This window comes from Nelumbo nucifera, chromosome 8, assembly GCF_055504915.1.
Source record: "Nelumbo nucifera cultivar China Antique chromosome 8, China Antique-T2T, whole genome shotgun sequence".
NCBI lineage: Eukaryota > Viridiplantae > Streptophyta > Magnoliopsida > Proteales > Nelumbonaceae > Nelumbo > Nelumbo nucifera.
The window spans coordinates 48,867,630-48,883,481 of record NC_142656.1 but is presented as its reverse complement, the minus strand read 5'-3'; positions in this window follow the sequence as shown (position 1 = coordinate 48,883,481).

Genomic DNA, 15,852 nt, shown 5'->3' with positions numbered 1-15,852 from the left:
TATTATGACGATTGATTCATTATTATACATAGATTAACATCTAGATGCAAATTTAATGGTTTTAAAAACATAGAACCCAAAAAAAAAACCTTTGTTCTAATCACAGGGGTTGATTCAATGGTGTTTATGCATTTTGGTAGTATGCAATACACTAGAATATATGTCTACATTGCCACGAGGGATGCAAACTAGAGCCAGGTTATTGAGCCATTTCTTCAAATGGGCAGCTAATGTAGGGGTTCTCCCTATGCCCCTAGTTTGTATTTTTACTAGAAATGTTTTACAACTATTTTAATTCAATATAGTTGATCAAACACTTGCCATTTTAATTCAAAATGCCTTGATGGTGCTGATGTGGCAACATTTCAAGTAGCACCAAACAACACCTAAATGTATGGTGTATTGATGGTTATGCTCTCAAATATTTTATTATATCACTATTTTCTCTACTAAGGTTCAATTTGTTTGTTGTGCAAATTTCATTTTCATTGGTTGTGTAGATGTGTAGATGCATGAGAGTGTGTCACGGACCCACTAACGGGCCCATGGGTCAAAGTAATTAGAGTAACTTGGGGGAGTCATTGGGGCTTATAAGGGTCGGTTGTTGAGATTTTTGTGAAGAAATATTTACTTTATGTCAATTAAGAGTCATAAGTTGAGTGTAAGTAGTTGGGTCATGTTGGGAAATTATGGGGATAGTGATTGAATTTAAGTAGGATACGTGGGTTAATGTTGGGACCAAGATTTTAGAAATTAGTTTCCGAGTCTTAAAATAGTTGTATTTTTCTTCTCAATTAAGATATTATGAGACTTATCTTTTATAATTGAGATTTTTATCTCTTGGACGTGTTCGTTTCCCTACGGAATTCACATTACATCCTATTGGGACTGTAACAAATATTTGTTACGTGCCTTAGGTTTAATTTGAAAATATTATAAATACAAATATGTAAAGTGCAAATATATATAAAATAATACAAAATATGAGATTTTGTACTTTACAAATTTGTATTTGTACTCCTTCCAAACTAAGCCTTAGGAGAATTTATCTCTAAAAGCTAGCTGTTAGAGGGAGGGAACCCAAGCACATATATACCCCATAACAGCATCCCATACTACCAACATGGGAAAATGGATCGTAACATTCCACCATGCTTCATAGTCCCTGCACCCACATAGGATAGCTTTGCATTAATCCACTTAGTCTCGGCCAAACACTGCAATACCAACGTCACCACCTACACCACACAATTACAATTGTGAGGTATAGTGTAGGCTCTGATACCATTTGTTATGTACCTTACGAGAACTCACCCCTAAAAGCTAGTTGTTAGAGGGAGGGAACCCAAGCACATATATACCCCACAACAACATCCCATACTATCGATATGGGATACCTCACACTAGCATTCCATACTACCAGCATAGGACAAATGGATCGTAACAAAGTGCAAATAGGTAAAGTGTAACATCTAGTTTATTTTTGCTTCAAATTTGATTTTGTCTTATTTGTTTGTAAAAAGTAAAATAGATAGTAAAATGATGTAGTCCCCAAATCATATGAAAGAGAACGGATATAGGAGGAAGCTTATGTGTTTGGGAGTGAGGTAGGAAGCAAGATGATGTGGTCTCAACCTTGTAGGAGAGAAAATTGAGGTAAGAAGAAAGTGGTGTAAATTTGCACTTGTTTTCAAGAAGCAAAATTTGCACGGCCAACATGTGCAAATGAGACTAAGGACAAATTTTGCATCAAACAAAAGTCAGATCTATATAAGGATATGCCCTCAAACTAGAGACTTTACAAGTGGCTCTTATTTTCTCCGGAAAGAGTAAATCAAAAGTGATTACTCTCACTTTGACAAAAAAAAAAAACTTCTTTAGGCATGTGCCTATCTTCTAAAAAAAGTCTGAGCTTCAAATGATAGTAACCTCTGCTCTTAAAAAAAGTTAGTGGTAGTTACCTATACTATAAAGAAAAAAAAACAAAAACTCATTTTAAATAATGTAGGATCCATAAAGTGGGTTATTATTTGAAATAAAACTTGATTTAATCTCTTAAATTAAATAATGAATTTATATAACAAATAAAATAATAACGTAAATTTACCCATAAAAAATGGGTGTCAAACAAAACTTATTAGTATACATGAAAAAAAATCAAAATTCTTTTATAGTAAAAGAAAAGATTCATTGGAAATAAAAAAGATGATTTTCTTAGGGAAAATTGCAAAATAGTACCATATACTTTAGGCCTAGTCTCACTTTGGTCCTCGAACTTCAAAATGTGTCGGTCAAATACCCAAACTTCCAAAACATGCCAATTTATTACAAATTTGTTAACCGCCATTAAGTGGCATGTGAAAGGACACAAATGTCCTTCGGGTATCATCTAATTTTTCTTTAACAACCATCCAAATGCCCAAATCTCTTAGAAGTCAATAGAGAAAAGCAATTTGTCAAAAACTGATATGTTGTTGAAGAAAATAATGAATGGCGTTAAAGGGTAGTTTTGACATTTTCAAAAGTTTTAAGTAGCACAACAATTGATAGACTACTAACGACATGGACTAAACTGGCATGTTTTGGAAGTTTAGGTACTGGATTGACATGTTTTGAAGTTCAGGGACCAAAATAAGACTAGGCCAAAGTACAAGGTACTAATCTGCAATTTCCCTTTTTTTAAGCATCGGAATACTAGCCCCATACTTAGTACGAGGGGTCATTGTCAAGTCTTAATTACAAGCAAATGATACAAAACTAAATGGGGGCAAATTTTTCCATTCAATTCAAATTATACTATAATACAAATAGAGCATAAAATTAAAGATAAAGCCATAAATCTCAATCCAACTTCTTCAGCTATTATTAAACAACCCCTCATATAGTCATATGTCCAAATAGGAAGCTAGCTGATTGTGGGTTAAAGGGTTTAAATTGGATGGGTTATTTGGTTCACTCATTAAATTACTTGGATCAATGAATAGTTTTTAAATCATTGTTTGCTAAGGGGGCATTTTATAACATGAATTGTTTTTCTTGTTGGTGGTTCCAAAAACAAATCAAAACCATTTTACTTGAAAATAGATTGTTTCTTAAAACAAAAACACAAAAAACATGTTCTTGACTGTGTGTGTATGTGTTTTATTTTCAAAACTGAAACAAAAAAAAGTTCTTGAATCCCATTTCATAAACATGTTTTCATTTGATTATTCAACACCATGTTCCATAAATCATATAATTTTTATACTAGAAAACTTGTTTTTGTTTTAAAAACTAATATTTTTTGGAGTAAAACTAACTTTTTTTCCTTTAAAAACAAAAATAGGCTTCAAGAACTTGTTTTTTTTCCTTGATGTAGCAATTCCAAAAACAAATGGAAACAAAACATTCATATTGTAGAACACCCCCTAAATATTTAAGTTCAGTTAGGACAATTTACTCCACCCCTTGTTAGAAATTTGATCATATGGGCCAAGGGATCAATTCATATAATGCCATCATTATAAGAATTTTGAAAAAAATTAATATAATATAAAGAAAAAAAAACCAAAAAACCACTAAACAAGTCAATGGTTCAACTTTTTGGGTCAATGGGTCATTAATTGAACCAAATAGATATTTTTTCTTTTTTTTTTTTAAAATATAGCGAGTTAGAAGTTAACCTGAACCTATGTTGTAACCCAATCAACTGTTCAACTAGCCGGGTCAAACATGGGATTAAAACACTAGTTGGGTCTTCATTCTCATCTGTAGAGTTTCTTTTTATTTTATGGTGTTCCTTCATGGGCTATTAATCTCGCTATGCTAGAAGCAAGGTTCAAAGTATCGGAAAGACAATTTTAAGAAACATATCGGGATACACTTTAGATACGTATGGATACAGGCTAAAATCCAAGATACACATAAATATAATAGAAAATTTAAATAAATCCTAAAAAATATATTATTAACAATATTTACAAATTTTATATGATTGTAAATAAGTCATTTAAATGTAAAAAACCATAATTTAATGGTTTATATAAAGTGTGACATATCGGGACACAATTAGTAACTGTTGAAAAATGATGGAATAACTAAAATGTAAAAAAAAACTAAAATGTGAATGCCAATTAAAAAAAACAATAGAATTAATCTTAATATTTATTAGTATATAAATTTTAATAATTAATTGTAGCATTTACTAATAAACACTTGTCACTCATTAAGAAAAACGAAAATTTACTTAAAATTAAAAATACATATGATCATAGCAAACAAATATTTGTGGCTCATTAGCGAACTTGTGGTTGTTAAGATCAAGTGACCAAGGTTCAAATCTTGATATAGCTAAAATTTGAAGTTTTTAGACTAACTAAACGGAATTAATGAAAGGGGATCAAATTAAAGGAATTAATGAGTGAATTTGAATTAGGCGCCAAAATTTAAATTTGCTTTGGAGTAATTGACTAATTAATGAAAGAGAAATTAGACTTTAATGAGACATTCGGTATTAAATATTGATTAACGAAATTAATGATGAACTAAATACATGAGGTTGATATACACTTTATTTTGGAGTGGGAACCTTAAGCGATTTCTGGTTTGTTACTGATTTTTAAGAGATGGGTCTTTGGTATTTTAATGGAAGAGTTGGATTTTACAAAAATTGATTTTACTATACAGTTACATTGACTCCCATTGGATTTCCGTCTAAAGAGTGTGGGTGAGAGGGTTGCAACTTGTATTCATAGGGTTGTCTTAGATAATTATTTGGAGTTGCAAAAATGTTGGACCAGTCATGTGCCTATTTAGGTTGAAATTGATCTTCTCCAACCCTTGAAACATAAAGTCCCTATGAATAGGCATGATAGGACTATAATATGGGTGGATGTGAAATATGAACGCTTGCCGCCTTTTTGTTATTTTTGTGACAAGATAGGCCATGACAATAAGCATTGTAGGGATAATGTTGATCGTGAAGTTGCTGGTGACATTGGAGTTGTAGTTATAGAACCTTTGCAATTTGGTTTGTGGCTTCAGGTAGAAATTGGTGGTGCATCTTCACGCTCATCAAGTGCATTTAGGTCATCATCTAATGGCTAGAAACCCAAGATTTCCAATAATCATCCATACATGAAGGAAGAAGTGTAGATGCAAGAATTGTAGTGGGTGGTGGAGGGTCGTTGGAGCGGTGTTGAAATTGTTGATAGATGTCCACCTATTATACCATTTAATACTAATTTGGTGGTAGGGGGAAAGAAGAGAAATTTTTTTTAGATGATACTATTGGTAGTGTGCATATGTTTAAGTTGATGGAGAATGCACATAGTGTTAGTGTGGATGTTCTAAATAAAAGGGCTTTAGGGATGGTACCAGAACAACCCCTCGTTGATCAATGAGCATTCTTACTTAGAACTGTAGAGGTGTTGGGTGCCCCTCTATAGTTCAAGAGCTAAGTGTGCTCACATGGGGCCATCGTGTTGAGTTCTATTTGTTTGTGAATCAAAGGCCTTTGAGATGAGGGGAAGAAAGAGTTCTTCAATGGCTAGGCTTGGATAAACATTGTGTAGTTCTATGAACAGATTAGCATGGCTCGTGGCCCAAGTACAACACAACTCAGATGGTGGCCTAGCATAGCACGACACAAAGTCACTACATGTTAGCTCATCCAAATAATATAACCATTGGAGACCCCCCAATAACTATATTTCACTTTTTTTTTCAAGGGGGTTATAGAAATACCTCGTAATCACTATAAATAATTAGTTTTGGGGGGTATTTGTGCATTTTGGCATTGAGAAAGTGAAAATGACTTAAATGCCCCCTAATAGTTATATAACAATTAGTTTAAGGGGCACCTTGATAAAGTGATAAATACTTTTGTGAAAAACCAAAATACCCCTCCCAAAAACTATAAAACAACTAGTTTTTAATGGTATTTTGGTTAATTGAATTATTTACAACTCCTATTTATACCCCTTATTTTCCCTCATTCTCACCACATCAATTCTCATATACTCGCATAATATTCTCCCAGTCACTCTCATACTCTCATAGTCTCATGTTCCCTAGTCCCTAATTTTGAAGTTGAATCAAGTTCCAATGACTTGTTCAAGTGTCTCAAGTTAATAATTTGGAAGGCTTAAAAACTTGATTAATTGAAATCAAGTTGGTATTCTAAACTAGCAGACCGGATAAGTGGTAATTAATTTTCATTTTTTAGGGCTTTAATATTTTATTTTTTTAAATAACTAGTTTTTCTCAAAATCCCTTTTCTAATAAATTTGACTTCAATGATGTCTAGTTATAGTACAATAGCATCGATATGGGTGTCAGTGGTATTGCTGCTTGAAGAAATCATTCCTATTACTAATGTTATGGGCAAGAGTTAAAGTATCAATATCGAGTATCGTATTAAACAACTTGGATATGGATACGTTTTGGAAATGCATGGATACAGACGAAAAATATGAAAGACTTGGATACATTAGGGAAACACATACAAATTTCATAAATACATTAATAACAATAAATTGATGGTCAAACAACCATAAATAATGTATAAATATATATTTAATGGTGTACACAAAAATATATCATACAATGCATTAATCAAGAGTCCAAGATGGACTTATTATATTTATCCTAATTATTACATCAATTATTTTCTATTTTATTATTTTTACATTTTAACATTAACAAAAAAGTTAACCAAATATTAAATTCTCAAATATAAATTAAATTACCATTTAATAATTATAAAAACATATAATTTTAACTTAAAATATATAAAATTGCTTAAATTTTCTAAGATATATATCATATGCAGATTCATAATTTTTAATTATTAAAATAATTATTTCAATATTAAAATTTTTATTTGTATGATTTTTTTAAATTAAAAATCAAATTTTCATATAAATGTAGATTATTGGATTTGATAAATTCAATTTAATATTATATTCTTGAATATTTTGCAAACATATTTTTATTTTTTGTAAATAATAAATATGTTGTCATTTAATGTAAATTAAAATATTAATTAATAATTATAAAAATATATAAAATTTGTAAGATATATATCTTGTGCAAGTTTATAAATTTTAAGTAGTAAGGTAATTATTCTACTATTAATATTTTATTTGTATAAATTTTTTGAGATTAAAATCATATTTTGATATAAATAATTTTTTTACTCCTTTTGATGTAAATAGAGAATTAATAGATTATTCATTCCATTTTTTATAAAATACTAATTTTAAATATTATTTATTCTAATTTTTAATTGGGGTAGTTAAACATAAATATTGATTTTTTATTTAAATATACAGTAATAAAAATTTGCTATTTCATTAAATATCACAATGCATGGCATGGTAAAGTGGTTTGACGGAGAGCGTAAGGCTCACACACCACACAAGTAGTGCTCTGGCAGGGTTCAAATCATGTTATTAACAACAATTGAATTTTTAATTGAAGATGTTGCGTATCAGTCGGTATCGGTGCATATCGACTGATACAATGTGATACGAGTCGATGCGCACTCGTATCGGTCCAATACGTGCGATTTACAAGATTCGTTTTCATTCATAATATATCTTGTATTGCCCTAACCCAATACCAATACAATACACCCCATATCGGATGTATAGAAAAGATGGTACTAGCCATTTGGCGAAACACACGACCAATAATTTGAGGAAAAAATAATGATAATTAATCACAAATTAGGTGTAGGCTTTTTAGTAATTTTGAATATTCATACGAAATAATGAGCTAAGAACTAGCAAAATATATTGTACATGCTAAGCAACTCTTTTTTATTATTAATTGAAGACCTTAGACTTAAAAATATTTTACAATGATCTATTAATCCCTAATTTAAAAACATTATAGAAATACTATAAAGCATATGCTTTAAATTTTTTATACATATAAACAAAATTTAATTTTTACTTTGTCAAATCTTAATATTAAAATTTCACTTACATATGATATTTGGACTTCCAAATATAGTATTAATTATATTTGTGTCATAAGGGCATTTTGTTGATAAATCATAAATTTTACAAAAAAGAATTTTAAGTGTTATAATACTTGAATGGCCACATGTTTACCTAACAATTGTTGTAAATATTTTAAATACATTACATACTTATGATATTGAAAATTAAGTTCTTTCTTATTAGTTTTAGTAATGCTAGTAATAACAATTCAGCTATAAATATTTTAAAATTCCAATTAAAATCATTTTTAAATAGAAAATTATTTCATATTAAACGTGCATGTCACATTTTAAATTTGTGTACAAGAAACTTTAAATATTATTTTACCTCATATTTTTAAAATTAGAAATTCTATTTTGTTTATTAGAACTGTTGGAACAAGAAAATACAAATTTAATTATTTATGTAATAAATATGGGATAAAATATAAAAAAATGTATGAAATATTCAACATATGTGAAATTCTAAACTATGTTGGATAGTTATATTTCCTAAAAAGACATTCGTACTAATTTTTATAATGAGAAAATGCCGATGATTTTATAAATAATGATGATTGGGAAGTTGCAACTTGTATAAACAATTTTTTACAACCTTTTATGATACGACTAATTTATTTTCGAGTATTTGTTGCCTAACATCTTGTATTTAGTTAATGTATATATATAATTAGTGAATGTTTTGTAAAATATAAAAATGATTTAAAATTTTAAAATATTGTTGATGCAATGAAAATGAAATTTAAAAAATATTAGAAAATATTTTTCCTTTATATACTTATTGACAATATTAGATTTTCCTAGATTTAGAAAGATGGTGTATATGCTTTACTTGAACATTATTATAAAAATATGGGAATTGATATTGGAACAAAAGTTTCTTATGGATAAAGAGTGACCAAAATGAATCATTTACAAACTTAAAATTAAATGGATTTTATAATGTTAAAGTTAAGCATAAAATGGAATATTTTGGATATCATTGATTTTAAGTAGTTTTTAGCTGAAATTGCTCCAAATAGTTGGTGTAAGGAATTAAAGTTAATTTGTCTTTAATTTATTCTCAAAGAAGACCAATTTATTGTTGGTGTGGTCGGTAGTCCTTTAATAAAGAAAGGTTCATGGAGGGTTACATACTGCATCTACATTGAACCTCTAATTTTACAATTTGACAAGGCCTATTGACCTTAATCTCTACATAGGTTGATGGTGGTAAGGTTTTAAGGTTCTTTGTGGCTCTATAATGAGATCAACATGAGATGGGAAGAGATAGAAGAAGGTATGAAACACTTTGAAGGCAAAGAAAATATAAGTTGTATTCAAATCTAAAAGGTGTATGTTACAAAGCTTGGCCTAGTTTATATAATGTAAAGAGCGATATTTTATAGTTTTGTTGCATAAAACATTCAACCAAAATAGCTAAACAAAGAGATGGTTGACACAAATAGATAAGCATAAGACTAAAAGGAAAATTGGTGGCTAATAACGTCTTATATTTGCTTGTTAAGAGATTGCTTAGTGAGATATCCATTAGTGGGTCGGTTTTATGGCCATTGGGAGATAACTATAGAATGCTAGCAGTTGGCAATAAAGTATGATGACTAAAACATTGGTGCTTGTTTAGATGCCACAAAAGTCTTTGCAAGAGTCATTTAGTCACATACTAGTGTGATTTTATAGCTTGATGGGATGAGTTTTCATTCATCATTCCTTACTTTTGTCTCACTTTGTTCTCATCCTTGTTGCATTGCAACTATTTTTCTTATAACCATTAGATATGGTCTTATCACAGTCAGATTCCTCATCACTACTACGAGTAAACCTGTTCACGTCAAGTAGCCCGACAGGTCAAACCGAAAACACTAGGCCCATGGGCATGGACTTAGGCTCAGGCCAAAATATTAGGCCCATTTTTTTAGGTTGGGCTTGAGCTTTTTCAAACATGCCTAGTCGAAGCCCGAACTCAACCCCAATAAAATTTTCTATAATATAAAACATATTTTATATAATAAAAAACATGTAATATATGTAGAGAGATTGGAGAAATAGGATGACTTACCAATGGTGGGACCATGTTTATGTTGTATACTTTTATTTTATACTTTCTTTCTTTCTTATGTACAATTGTTCTATTTTATTTGTTGTATTTGTAAGGGTGTTTTTTTTTTGTCCTTTCACTACTTTTTTTGAATTAGTATAAAATTTTCCTTTTGGGGATGTGAGATTACATACTTGATTTAAGTTTGTAACATTCAAACTACTCTAATATGGTATCAGAGTAGGCTCAATCCTTTCTTCATTGATCTTGGACTTCTTTCTTTTTCATAAGAGCAAGATTTAGGGCTTCCAAATCGTCTATTTGCATAAATGTTTGTGGTCATTTTGAAGTAGTTCCGATCTAAACAAGAAGACACATTTTTCTAGTGAAAGATGCCAGTCAAGTAGGTATTTCTTTGTGTTCTTTCATTTAATCGATCTATTAGGGTTGAAACTAGAAACTTTGAACCACCTTCTTCATCATCACAAATTTTCATTGCGATCTAAATTAGATTTAGAGGGTTTTGATCCCTTACTTGGTCCAATAGTCTAAGTATCTTACCTTTCTTGGGTTTGAAACCATTGTGGAAGGGAATGATTGTTGGGGATTGGTGGATGGTAAAAATAAGAAACATGATAGTGAGGATGTTGAGAAATTGCAAACATGGAAAGTCAACAATGCCAAAGTGGTTTATTGGATCCTTAGTTTCATCATTACAGATGTTACTATTCCTATGTAGGGTTTCTGTATTGCTAAGGAAATGTTGACATAAAATGAAAAAAGGGATATTTGCAGTTCAATCTTTCTTGTCAATACTAAATCAAAACTGAAATATTTTCTTACAACAAGGGAAAAAGAAGATTTAAGAGTACTATGCTAGTTTTATAAATCTCTGGTTTGAATATGAATTAGTGGATATTGGTGAGACCTCTTTTGTATGTTGTGTTGTGGTCTTGAAGGAACACTTCACTAATAGGAAAGTTATGCATTTCTTAATGCATCTAAGGCCCAAGTGTGAAGTTATTAGGCTGAATATTCTTATTAGGGGAAACACTCCTCTTGACACTATTTTAGTATAGTTGCTTGGAGAAAAAACTCGTTTATTGACTCTGTCAACTATGGATCGGATATTAGATTTAGAAATGGAGACTATTTTTCTAGCGAACTTTCCAAACAGAAGAATGACCTATCAAAGATATAGTGCTATGAATGCACGGAATATGGACATGTTGCTTTTCACTATAAGAAGAACTTGTGTACTTATTACAAACAACACAAACATGTAATTACTGAATGTTCCACTAGGCCACCTAAGGGCTGGCCAAAACTAAGGAACTAAGAAGAGTAGACTGAAAGCTTGTCAAGCTACGATAGATAGTTAGGATGGTGATTCTATGATTTCTTCTTCTTTTGGATTGAAAGGTGATACATTTGGTGACTTTATTAAAGAAAATGTGCAACAACTTGTATCATCTATCATCTCCTTTGCATTCTCAGCCATTGGCTTATTTGGTAAGTCTTCTTTATTGTGTTCCTCACCTCATCACATTTGTATTATAGACTCTAATGCTTCCAATTACATGACAATGGCATACCCCGGATTTAGTTAGTCACTTAAACGTCCATCCAATAAACACATTGTTACTTCAAATGGAGGGAAACTTAGTATAACTGGAAACAATGATTTGTACTTATTTACCTTTCTTCTTCTTAGTTTTACCTTCCCAAAACCCTTTTTGTACCTAAGGTTACTAATATTTTGATTTCGGTTGGTTAGTTAATTAATGATGGTGATGTTGTTTTCTTTTCTTGTGATAACTATCTTATATAGGACATACAAACTAGAACAATGAAGGAGAAGGAGCATAGGTTGGGGTGATTGTTTGCCTTGGATTTTGGATAGTCATATACTTTGTAGAAATCAAATTATTATCATTTTTTTGAACTCTAAAGCAATTTGTAGAAATAACTTATGGCCCCCTTGGCATAGACATTTCAGGCATCCTTTTGGTAATAAACTTGATTTTTTTTTTGTTTCAATCTGGATGCCCAGCTTCTAAGAATTTTTTATTAATAAAACTTGCATTTTTTGTTGTTTAAGCAAAATTCATGTGTTGCCTTTTCCTATTAATTTTGAGCATAGTAATGTACCTTTTCATATTATACATAGTGATATTTGGCCATTTCTTATTGTTCCCAGACTTGGATATAAACACTTTGTTTCTTTCATTGATGACTGCACCAAATACACATGGATGTATTTTTTAATGAAAAAAACCAAAAGTGCTCCCCACATTTGAGAACTTTATTCAATGCCTCGATAAAAGTATTTTGACTCAAGGGGGAATATTATGATGACGACTTAGGTACTTTTCAAACCTTTTTGGAAGATTAAGAAATTCAATATAAAAGATATTGTCTTATACTTCACAACAAAATGGGGTGGCAAAATGCAAGAATGGGCATATTCTAAATATGGTGAGGACCATTTTTTTATTCATACACCTAATTCTTTTTGGGAGGAGGTGACCAACACTACTATGTTTTTTATTAACTTGTTTTTCTCATCAATGTTACAAAAATTGTAACCATATGAATGTTTTTTTCATCGTTCTCCTAGTTTTTATTTGCTTCATGTGTCTAGATGTGTTTGTTTTGTTCACCTTTCTCCTCATGAATACAGAAAGCTCACTTTTCAAGAAGTTATGTGTGCTTTTGTGGGTTATATTCTTGATCACAAGGGCTTTCTTTGTTATAATCCCAAACTTCGTCGCATTTGTATCTCATAGAATGTTATATTTTTGAAAAACATTTCTTTCTTTTTTCTCACATGGAAAAATCATCTACCTTTTCTAGATCTTTATTGCACTCTTTTAATTATGTAGGACTTGTGGATCCATGGTAAATCATCTACCCATGGTATCACTCTTTTGCTTGTGTATATGGATGATATCTTGATTACAAGAGATGACGTCAATGGCATTTCTTCTTTGGAACAAACTCTCAGCTATTCATTTAAAATGAAAGACTTGGGTTCCTTGTCTTCTTGGGGTTAGAAGCATCACATTTTGACTATGGGTATTTTGTCAATCAACAAAAATATGCTATTGATTGGGTGGAATCGACCTCATTAACAGATGAAAAGCAAGTTGATACACCGGTTGGACTTAATCATAAATTATCTAAGGATGCGGGTGAACCTTTAGGTGATGCCACTACTTATCGACATTTGGTTGGCAAGTCACATATATTTGACAATGACTAAGCCTGATATTTCTTATGCTATTTAGATTGTCAATCAATTTGTCTTAGCTCCATAAAATCCTCACATGTCATCAATTCTTCAGATTCTTTAATATGTTAAGTGAACACTATCTCATGGTATTTTCTTCTCCTCTTCTTCTCCATTTAATCTCAAGGTTTATACTGATGCTGATTGGGTTGGGTATCCAAACACTAGACATTTCACTACAAGATGGTGTGTTTTCATTGGAGATTCTAATATCATGAAAGTGTAAGAAACAACAATATATTGGTTTTAAGTCATCTACCAATGATGAGTATCTCACGTGTCTTCTGTTTATAGTGAATTAGTGTAGTTTTGCGATCTCTTTACCTTGGTCTTTCATATTTCTCATCGAAATCCCTTCAAACCATGTATTTCATGAACAAATAAAACACATTGAAGTGGATTTTCATTTTATTTGGGATCAATATCTTGTTGGTTCTATCACTTTTCTCACATGTCTTCTAGTTTTAAGTTGGCAGATCTCTAGCAAAACTTTGACACATTCTTGACATCCATTTCCCAATGACAAGCTAATGCTTATTCCTATTCCTAGACATTAGTTTGAGGGGGAGGGTAGAGGGGTTGGAGAAATAAGATGATTCATTAGTGGTGGAACCATATTTACGTTGTATATCTAAGCTATATACTACCTTTTGTCTCTTTTTGTACAATTGTTCTATTTTATTTGTTGTATTTGTAAGGGGCATTTTTATTCTTTTACTACCTCTTTGAATTATATAAAGTTTTCTTTTTGAGTGTGAGACTATACACCCGATTCAAGTTTGTAACGTTTGAACTACCCTAACAATAAATGCTTTTTCTTTGTTTCTCTTCTCTTTTTTCAGGCCATATTGAGATCTTTCAACATTTTTGGGTTTTGAGGTCACTCAAAATAAATAAAGCAGTTTAATTATTGAGTAAAATAACAATAAAATGTTTTTTTGCCCAATTTACAGGTTGGGCTTTGAGCTCTGGCCCGGGCTTTGGGATTTATGGAAGGCTCAAGATCGGGCTCAGGCCTAAATGTATTCTTTTAATAAAGAGGCAAAGCCCAATCTAGCTCATCCAGTGAAACAAGTCTAGCTATGGAAACCTCAAGTTACATCAATCATTCTTCTTGTTAACTTCTCTATAATTGTGAGTGCGAGTAGGAATTTTCTATTAAATTTATTTGAACTTCATTTTCTCTTAGATTTGATCTAAAGAGTCCTTTTTCAACGTTTCTATACCCTAATTGGTTTTTGATTTTGGATTAATTTTTCTTATTTGGAACATTTGCTTTTAGGACCTAATCTAGAAACATTTCAATTGGAGGCTTGAATGCCTTAAAGAAAAATCTTAGATTGTCAACCTACCAACCTAGGGTAGAATTACTCTATAAATTGATATGCGATGCATCTAGATGACACAAACCAATAAGGAATTGCCACATGGCTCATGTCGGAGGGTAAAATGGCAAAATCGCTGACAAACTGGCCTTATGTGCACTTCATTGTTGATAAAGAACATGGGCCAACTTGGAGGACCATTACATGTGCACTTAGTGACTTTCCTATAAATAAGGTATTCATCCCAAAGGTACATTCTCTATCCACTCAATTTTCTCTATTCTCTTGCTCTAGCCACCTTGGCTCACTTTGTGCTTAATTTCAATTATTCTTCTAGGCTTTCAAGCTCCTACCTTTGCACCTCAACTAACTTGAGTGTTAGAGATCCGCCCCTAGAATGAACTCTAGGGCCTCTTACTTGTTTTTATAACCTCAGGTGACTCAACTGTTCATGTCTTCAAGCTTGTGGTGGTGATATGTAATCTTTCACATTCTCTCTCTTTCATGTCTTCAAGCTTATAGACCAAGAATTATTATTTTTTTTAAAGCAAAAAAGGTAATTCCGTTCCACTAAACATTCAAATCTCAGTTACAATTCATCTCCCAACTCTTTTACAATGAAGTCAAGAGGAAAATTCTTTTTTATTTGTGAATGCAAAAGCTAGGAAAATATGGTATCCTTTTTCTCCAAATCCCTACATACAAGACAATCTTACCTCACCCAAAGACAATAGAAAGGGGAAAAGGGACAAACATTATACTAGACAACCAAATATATACCAAGATCATAAAGAAGGCCGACCAACTAAGATAGTTGAATGTCAAGAAGACCCACCTTGTCCAACACATATATGCCACAAAAAAGTCCTTAGAAAAGAGGCTTTAAACTGATGGATGAAAGTTTTTGTAGTTCCCCAAAAAGTTGATAGATGTTTATGTTTAAATCAGACATACCTTTATTCCTTTGCAGAGAGGGATTTGAACACACCATCAAATAGTACCAATCTAAAAGATCGATTGTCTAGAAAAATGAAAAGGAAAAATCAAATTAATTAAGCAATCTAATTTTGATTTATTTATGGAATTTTAGAAGCACATATCTTACCTGTTCTTGGATAGTCATAACTTTTCGATCAATATTGTAGACATTCATGAATTGCTAATTTTTAGTATAAATAATTGTTTTGTATGAGACTTATCTGTTAGTAAT